The sequence below is a fragment of the Helianthus annuus genome, chromosome 9, assembly GCF_002127325.2.
Source record: "Helianthus annuus cultivar XRQ/B chromosome 9, HanXRQr2.0-SUNRISE, whole genome shotgun sequence".
Lineage (NCBI taxonomy): Eukaryota > Viridiplantae > Streptophyta > Magnoliopsida > Asterales > Asteraceae > Helianthus > Helianthus annuus.
The window spans coordinates 96,084,749-96,094,497 of record NC_035441.2 but is presented as its reverse complement, the minus strand read 5'-3'; the positions used below and the strand labels follow the sequence as shown (position 1 = coordinate 96,094,497).

At 36.5% G+C, this 9,749-nt stretch overlaps 1 long non-coding RNA gene across 4 annotated transcripts; it reads left to right on the top strand.

Moving 5' to 3' along the window:
• The first annotated feature begins 6,042 nt into the window (after positions 1–6,042).
• Positions 6,043–9,065, top strand: LOC110877912. Of its 4 annotated transcripts, none has more exons than XR_004865886.1 (4): positions 6,044–6,413; positions 6,510–7,266; positions 7,429–8,341; positions 8,599–9,065. It is a non-coding gene; the product is annotated as an uncharacterized LOC110877912 (long non-coding RNA). The 4 variants fall into 4 exon arrangements; XR_004865888.1 differs by having other exon boundaries at positions 6,045–6,413; positions 6,510–6,567; positions 6,788–8,341; XR_004865887.1 differs by having other exon boundaries at positions 6,045–6,413; positions 6,510–6,978; positions 7,211–8,341.
• The last annotated feature ends 684 nt before the right edge of the window (positions 9,066–9,749 follow it).

Below are 9,749 nucleotides of genomic sequence, written 5' to 3'. Positions count from 1 at the left end.
CCATGTCATAGCATATGCAGCTTCCTCTCCCAGAGTCTGAACCTAAAGGTTCCACCATGATAGAGCTCCGTCTAGGAAGAGTCCAGAAATGTAGGTGACTTGGTGCTCTGGCGCACACTTGCTCATTCGCAGAACAGAATCTGTTTTCTCAACCCATCTAACGAAAGCTACAGCACCTCCAGTGCCGTCAAAGTTCAGAGGCTTGCAATCAAGGAACTGCTTGTAAGTACAGCCTGTACAAACAACATCATTCACAGAAGCATTAGCAAACACACATGGAATGTCCAAACATATCGTAATGTGTCCTTAATGACTTAAACATTACCGTGAGGTAGGTTATTTCCTGAGGTACCTCCGCTGTGTTCAGAGCGCAAGGCCTCATGTTGTGTGATTGCTTGTGAAATTCGTTCTTGCAGTTCTGCCTTTGTTGTGGGCAACTGATTGTTTCTTCGTGGAGGCATCTTCTATAAAGAAGATTGTATTGGTCAGGTCTTAAATAGTATAATAAGTATATAGTACGTATATGTAATAGCATTTATCAAAGCAAGTAAGCATATAACATCACATTCATATCACAAATGTGTAATTCAACAACGTATATAATGAGAACATTGTGATTGAGCTTTCATTAATCATCGACCACAAATACAGTTACATGTTCTACAAATGTATCGTATCAAAAGGGAACACAGGGTCACACTACCCTTGCCCAAAATGTCTATCAGTCTACCATAAGTCATACAATCAAAAGTGGTCTCCAAAAGGCTTCGCAAGCTAGGCTCAATAGCGGTGCTCTCATCAATAGCAAGCTACCTACATAAAACCAAAAACTGGCTATGCTGATGGTGGTGGAGGAGGAGGTGGAGGAATAAAAAGCAAGCTGCGCACATGCGCTAGCTCCTCCTCAAGATCATAAACATGACACAACAGATAGCTGATCTGCTGCTCAACAGTAAGAAATAGAGTGTCAAACTCGGGAAATGGAGTAAGCGGTGCAGGAGGATGTGAAAATGGGGATGGTGATGTACGAGGAGCAAAAGCAGGATGACACGGACATGGCAAAGGTCGCGGTATCATCTCAAGCTCTAGAATCATGCGACTCATGATCTCATACTATAACTGCAATGATAAAAGTAACTCATCCCGTGTGCAACCAGTAAAGTGTGAGGGATGGTAGGGATCAGAAATTGGCATGGTATAGGGTGGGAACCATCTCAGTGGCTCATCTAGTGGTGAAGAAGTAAAATGAGCAGTAGGTGTATACTGAGGCATGTGAGGGAAAGCTGCTGATACATGTGGGTCGTGGCTAGGCTGCTGGCTAGAAGGGCCTTTCCCTGGACGGGGTGGAGGGATGTCCTGCAAGAAAGTGACAGGTAAGTTGGTGCGGTGAACATCGGACTCTCGAGGTGCCTCCGCCGATCGAGTCTCTAGATGGAAAGGAGCAACATCAATAGGTGCGGGTGCATGAGGGGGAGTAAATGGCTCAATAATGGGAGGGTCAACGTGTGCAGGAGCTGGATCTGGTATAAGTGGTGCAATATCAGGTATGCCAAAGGGGATAAGAGCAAGATCAGGCAAAGGCTCAGGAGCAGGTGCCAGCTCAGGATCAGCGGGTGCATCAACAGGCTGATCATCGGGAACAAAATCGAGCTCAAGTCCAGGCTCAATGTCATGAGGAGGAATCGGTGCAGCTGACATAGCTGTATCATCGTCAGAGTCTGTGGCGTAACGTCGCAGTCCAACTGCATGTAAGGCGGATGATGAAACAGACTCAAAGGAATCGGGGACAGAATGTAAGCTAGAATCAGAAGAAATCTCAATAACAGGAATCCCCAGAAGTGGAATAGCAACAACGTCCTCATCGAGCTCTCCATCACCCTGAGCATCATCGGGAGGACCATCGACAAACAAGTCAAAATCGTCGTCAAAAAGATCGTCAAAGGGCCAATCCTCAGGAGGAATGACCATGAGAGGAACGGGAGCGAGGATCGGTGCCACGGCATGCTCACCATCGGGGTGACCGATGATAAGATGATCGTGCACAAGAACAGGAATAACAAACGGATCCTCGTCTGGGATACCATCAGCAATCGGTAAATCATCTCCGAAATCGGGCAGCGTAAAGGGCTGGAAGTCGTCATCATCGTCGAACATCATCTTCGGGTCACTCTCGGTATCAGAAGTAAAAATCTCCGGCTCGGGGACGATCTCATCGTCAGAAACAATAGCCATGGGGTCATCAGTGTCAGACAATCCACTCTCAGAAGATGACATAGTGTCTGTAACAAAACAATCACGACATATGCACATGTATTAACATCTATCATTTAGCATGCAGTCAAATCAGTGTAATCATGCAATCATGTATCCTTCATATCCTTCCTAGTCTCCCAGACTAAACCAACTAGTCTCTCAGACTAAACTAACCAGTCTCTTAGACTACCAACCAGTCTTTCAGACTGAACCACTCAGTCTCTCAGACTGTACCACCCAGTCTCTCAGACTGAACCATAAACTTAAACCTTGGAATGTGTTTCATGTATTTTTGTTTGTAAAAATGTTTGTTTCACTAGATCTGGGCATTTCGTGTATGCAATGAAAACATGTTGTAAAAATATTTTCGTGAGAGCCCTAATGATTGTAGCCTAATCTCGAGAAGGAATCCTAGTTTGCTACAATCGAAGCTCTGATACCAAGCTGTCACACCCTAACTTTTGCGAAAGCGTGATTATGGTGTGACTATCTTAATACCATTGCATTCAATCATAACAACAACTATATGATAAAACCATAGATCGTCATCCATTTAATAGATTTGAAAACATCACAAACATCATTGTTTAAACAAGACTCCAACTTCAAGTTTTACAAACCATACGAATTGTCTTAAGAGTTCACAAAGACTCATCAAAAGACTCTAAATAAAACCAAGATTTAGGAGTGGTGTCTTGTCCAGGATAGGACACCCAAACCAAATCTCAAGACCATGGATGACATCTTTTATTCTTAACAACAAATTGAAACTTTCGAACGCCCGCCAGATCCACCTTTAATTCCCTTAAATACATGTAGTTTGAAAATATCAACAAAAGTTGAGCGAGTTCATGTGTTTGTTTGTGAGTATGAATAACCTTTGAAATCATTGAAAGTATGTATGTTCGTATGTGAAAATGAACAGATCAATTAATGGTTTGCAAGGCCATCAATATGTGTGCAACGGTGTAGGAAGGCTCAATCCTTTGCGCATTTCGTACCGGGCCTTCCGGCTGGAACGACATAGACACCATGTGCGGTCAACTCGCGGACCCACGGGTGGGGCTCGCAACACCCAAATAGATCTATCACTCATGCCCCTCGGTCCTTCTAAAGGATTAATGGTCTCAAGATAACGCCTACCCTTTCACATGATCTAACAGTTCATTTCATTTGTAAATCATTTGTAATCGTAATCATTCGTAACATGTACTTCACCCCCGAACTTATAAAACGAAAACAGTTAAAAGAAAAGGGGGACATGAACTCACAGTCTTGCGTCTTCAGCAATCGTAACTCGAGCTTCTTTGGTGAACACGACTACCTACAACGTAGTAATGTCTATTAGACGAACGGGCTATGCCTTGACTTAGTATTAATGTCCTTGAGTTACGTTTCTTTTGTGTCTTTGATATTATTCCAAGTTACATAATTATTTGTTAAAATAATTAATATTTTAACTTATATTTTATTTATAAATTTTGAAATAATTGTTAAACAATATTATTGTAATAATACTTCCCAAGTATTTATACTTGTATTTCCTTCCCAAGGATGGGGGTATCTTATACATGTGTATTTTTGCCATGTTTTGAGGTCGTATTCCGGTGTGTATTTATACATACGAGGATACGTATTTTCTTTGTATTCCTTAAGTATTCTTATACTAAATTTCATATTAATTATTCCGGAATATTATCTTTAATAAAGATCCAATATATATTTCCAAAATATATATATTTTAAGGAATATTAATTAGAAAAATTATTTATAATTTTTCTTTGACAAAATATTTGTATTCTTATAAGTTCCAAAAATAATATATTTTCAAGTCTAACTTGGAAAATATATATAAACTTATTTTTCTCCAAAAATGATATATTTCATATTTATTTGAGAAAATATATTCTTCTTCCAAAAATATTGTATCTCAAAAATTTCATATTTATTTGAGAAAATATATACTTCTTAAAAATAATATATCTTCTAAAAATTTCAAGAAAAATATATATTTCATACTTGTCAAAAACAATACATTTTTCCTTGTCAAAAATATGATATATTCTTGTGGTAATTTTAAAATTCATATTTTTGTTTTCTTGGTGTCCCAAAATATTATTTACCAAATATACTTTTGTGAATAAATTCCGGAATATTTTTGTAAGTCTCATTTCATAGTTCGGTTCTCCAATATTTTTGTGTAAGCTTGTATATTTATTCCTTGGAATTCTGTTAATATTTTGGATGGTAATTGTTGGTATTCTAATGAGTTATAATATTTCAAGTCCTAAAATAATATAACTAATACACAAAGTATACAAATAATCACACATATGTGTCTTCTAATTATATATTTCCAAAATATATAGTTACTCACTTTTATTTATGAAAACCAATCTCCAATATTTGTATTTTTGTAACCAAAATTTATGGCAAAGTTTATGTAACAATTTATGGTTCAAAATACACTTGTAAGTATTTGTTTAAAAATATTTTTCTAAGTGTTTATATTTTAAGAAAATTTTGCCATAGTTTCCCCTAAAAATGGAGGTTTCCATGCTCTCAATCATATCAATTTCTTTTGTAAAAATCAACACAATCAATTCACAATCATCAACAAGCAATCTTTACTTACCAATTTGCCAAAAATCATGCATTTTCTACTACTTCATGAACTTAAATATTTGTAAAAATTTGTAGTAACTTACTAGTGTTCTTAGTAAGTCTTGTTATCCTTTGAAATGTGATTAGTTCTTTAAAAACTTCATTTTTAAAGAAGTTAGATGTTTACAACTTCTTGTTACATTTTCTAAAAATGTTTCTTTATGCATTCTTTTTGTTACACAAGTGTTTCTACACTTGTTTAACCACTAAAAATAAGTCTTGTTTATGTAAGAACCAAGATTATGTGAAACTTATATTTTTAACTTGGTTTCTTTAGAAATCCTTTGTGAAATTCATAGATCCATATGATTAACAACTTACTTGATCATGGTTTTTCAAGAAAACATTATTTTCCTTCAAGTTCATGCTTTATGTCTGGATGATCCATCATCCTACAACAATTTCTATTCTTACATCTTGCTAGATTATGTTTTTAATCATGATCTAGCAAGATCTTATGATGATCAACATCATTTCCACAAACAATCAATGATCAACTAGCATAACAACTCATATTCATCAAGATTACATAATTAAACAAGCTTATGTTCATGTTTCATGCTTATGATCTTTAGTGTTCTTCAAGTTTTTGATTATGATACTTCTTTAACCACTAAAAATGGAAGTAATATAGATAGACTAAGGTTCTTACCACTAGCTCAAGGCTAGGGATGATTTAAGTGAAGAAAATGAGTGGATAAAAGCAAACAAGAGAGGTCCTTCAAGCTTCAAGGCCACCAAGCTTCCTTGTATGATCTCTAACACCTTTTTATATATGTAGATTGTATGAAGATGGATGAATGAAGGTGATGGTGGTGGTGCTATGGTTCGGCCGAGAGCAAGGGAAGGAGAGGAGGAAGATGAGTATGTGTTTTAGTGTGTGTGAGTTATGAAGTTAGAACCCTCATGTTATACTTATAACCATTCCATCATTCAATCCCTTGGTTTTTATCTATACTATTATAAAAAGGAGAAGTGATGTACACACATGTAATTTTACATGACGTCCATCATTTTATGCAATATGTACAACTAATGAATGCTTGTTTGTAAGGGTAAGATTGTCAATAACATAAATTTTTAAGACACCGTAGGGATATGATAGTAAATTCGACCTACATCCCATACTCACAACTCCAAAATCCGTTCCTTCTTTGCCCTCAGGTAACCTAACAGACGTCCCTCACAATCATACGTAAGAGTGAATGTGTTCGTCTCTTCACCTTCATCATCCTTGCTGTTTTCCCTCCTCTCCCTTTATCGCCATCAGTTGTGAATGTCAAGCACACAAAACGCCCAATTTCATTCAATACGCCATGAATCTAATCGATTGAAACTCCCATGATTGCTATATCAATAAAGGAAGTTCACCACCAAATGCTAGAAATCATTCGTTCAGGGTTACAGTCATGCCCTCAAAGACACTCTTAATAGGTCCATGGCCATCTCTTCTACCCGATGTATTGCTCCCCACAAATTTCTGGGGTTTTCCATTTGTAAGTTTATTGCGATCTTCTTGTGCAAGAAAGAAAACACAGAGCAAAATACCATTAGGGTTTTTTCTAAATCGATTAATTCATTGATAACTGCAGATTCTACAATCATTTTGAAGCGAAGCAGATTCACCACTTCAATCCTGTGGACTCTCAGGTCCAATTTTCTACTCATAATTTCGTAACTGGTACCAAATCGTTTTGTTAGGGTTTTTTTTTTTTAGCATTTTGACAATTTTATGATTTATTTACATGCTGTGCTGTGTTTACATATATATATATATATTTATATTGATTAGTTGTAATAACCTGTATGAATTGTACCCTCTTGTTTTGATTGATCGAAATGATTTGTTTCTATGGTGTAACACCTGCAGTGCAGCATTGATATGAGTTTATTCATTACTGATACAAGAAGTGTCAGTAAAAGAATGGATGGCACAAATTTTAGGTAATATGGTGTGTTCTATAGTATTATTCTAGGTTATGGGTGTATTTAGGTGAACGGAATAAAGATCATACATGGTATGTGTGTACATGGAGTGACAAACCCCACCCAAATTCATTTGTAAGCTCACTACTCTTTTGATTTCATACAACTGTAATAGTTAATGGAAAGGTATAGTGAAATTAGCTACAACTGCGTCGAATGGTATCAAGCTTTTGATCTGCGGTTGGTATAGGCTTACGCTTGTCACGTGTGGCTAAAAAAAGATAGTGTTGTATGCTATTACTTACGAGTTTGTCCCTAAACAAAGAAAGAAAAAGTCACCGTTAATTTTTCTCTCTCATATTTGCAGAAAGAGATCAGAGAAAGAGGTGTGGCATCATCTTCCATGAATAACAACAACCACAGGTTGTTACTTTTGTTTTAAGCCAGCATATAACCTTCCCTCAAGATAATAAAATATTGATGATTTAGTTTAGTCACTTTTCAAGTATATTGTTTCCATTCTCAAAATGTATCTAATATATATTCTTCAACCATGCTTTTACTTATATACTATGTATTTGACAGAAGGTTTGCCTCTGTCGAAAGATATAATGCAACAAATTTCTTTGTATGGTTTGATATATTTTTTAAGATCATACGAGATGTTGAGTTACATGAGGGTGATTAAGTTTCAAGCGTGGGAGGAGCATTTTAATGATCGGATTCAATCGTCTGAATATGGTTGGCTTTGTAAGTTCATGTATTCGATTGGTTCGAACATGATCATTTTGTGGAGTACGCCTTTGTTTATCCCAACGGTTACGTTCGGGAGTGGGATTTTGCTTGGGGTAAACCTTGATGCTGGGACGGTTTTCACAGCCACATCGTTGTTTAAGAACTTGCAAGAACCGATTTGGAGTTTTCCCCAATCGATGATCTCGTTGGGACGATTGGACAAGTATATGCTGAGTAACGAGTTGGAAGTGGGTTCAGTTGAAAGACATGAAAATAGTGACAATAATATGGCTGTCGAGGTTCAAAATGGGTCGTTTAGCTGGCAAGAAGGTGAAACGGTCAAGAATTTAAACTTTGAAGTAAAAAAAGGCGAACTCGCGGCCACTGTGGGGACTGTTGGTTCAGGGAAATCGTCTCTGCTTGCATCGGTTATTGCTTGGTGAGATGCACAAAACATCCGGCAAGGTAAAAGTTTTTGGGAGCACTGCGTATGTTGCGCAAACCGCATGGATTCAAAACAAGACAATTCAAGAACACATATTGTTTGGTTCGCCCATGGATCGACACAAGTACAAGAATGTCATAAGAACTTGTTGTTTGGAGAAGGATCTAGAATGATGGAATTCGGAGACCAAACTGAAACCGGGGAGCGTGGGATCAATCTTAGCAGTGGCCAAAAGCAACGCATTCAGTTTATCAAGATTCGGACATCTATCTTCTTAATGATGCTGTTGATGCTCATACCGGTTCACAAATATTCAAGGTAATCAATCAGAAACATATGAAATATAGGTGAAAATTATTTTCTATCTACTGAATATGTGAAATCAAATGTCTAAATAGCTATGAAGTTAACCCACTGATGATAACCCATCTAAGTAACTTAATGATTATGATAAAATGTCGATAACCATTTTACTATTCAAACTACAAATATTAGATATAATAATAATAACTATTATAGATAATAAACTCCACCAGCACATTTTATAACATTCATTTCTCTGTTTTCAATTGCAGGAATGTGTTAGGGGAGTCCTTAGAGACAAGACGATTTTACTTGTTACTCACCAAGTCGATTTGGCAATTGTATCCCTCCTGTAATCATATTAAAGGTTATAGTCTCCTGTCACATAGTTACTCTTTTTTTTTTTTTTTTTTTTTTTTGAGCAAGTGTTAATTGAAGCTGATTTTTTTTTTTTTTTTTTGAGCAAGTGTTGCTTTTTGAATTGCTCAAGAAACTGGATTCTGAATTGAAGCATGAGGTCTGTCATTGGGCTGCATATTATGTAAGTTCATGATAATGTCTCATCAAAGACTTATAAGACTGTAATACCCTCTTTATGGCGTTCATATCGTTAGGTATGGATTAGCTTACATGTAGAAAATTAGAACAGTGAAACACGATGTTGATTAATTGTGTTGTGGAGTTTTTTTTACTACCACACCTCTGATTAGTTATATTATTTTTGTTTCTGAGCGATTAATTGAGTTTTTTATTCGGGCCAGTTACTTAGAATTGGCCAATTTAGGCTCAGTTATATCTATAGCGAGTCAAATGGGCCAAATCAAAAGTTTAGCTTAAAAGGAAACAGGTCAAACTTACACACCTGATATGGACAGTACGGAAATCTCAGTGAAAGAAAATGCACAAAGTGCTTTAACTTACATTAACAGACACGGGTACTGATATAAAAATAATATGAGTTATTCTCAGCTTTACTTTCGGATGCTATTATTGATAGTTTTAATTCTGTTCAATTTCTAAAAGTGTGAATGTCAATAATTCTTTAGTTGCTAGATTTCCATTCAATCTCTTTTAACTTATTGTTCTTCATTATGCTATCTTTCGGCTCACCCCCCCACATGACCCGTTTCTCATCAGCAGCCACCCACGCGCTTATGTTATTTTAGTTTTCTTGACAATTATTAATTTTCAGACAGTGTTACCATGTTGAGTCGAGTGTTTGATTATGTGTCCATGTTGAGTTGGTAGTTTCTAAGTTCCAATGTTAGTGGGTCAGTTAATTTCCAGGAAACCTTGTATGCGTTATTTAAAAACAAGTTGAATGAAAAAATGGGTGGTGGGTCTTTCTTGTAAAAAATAAGCATTCTGTGAGTTAATAGCTTGAATCTTTGCTAGCTCGAAGATTAGATCGAAGCCCTACTAC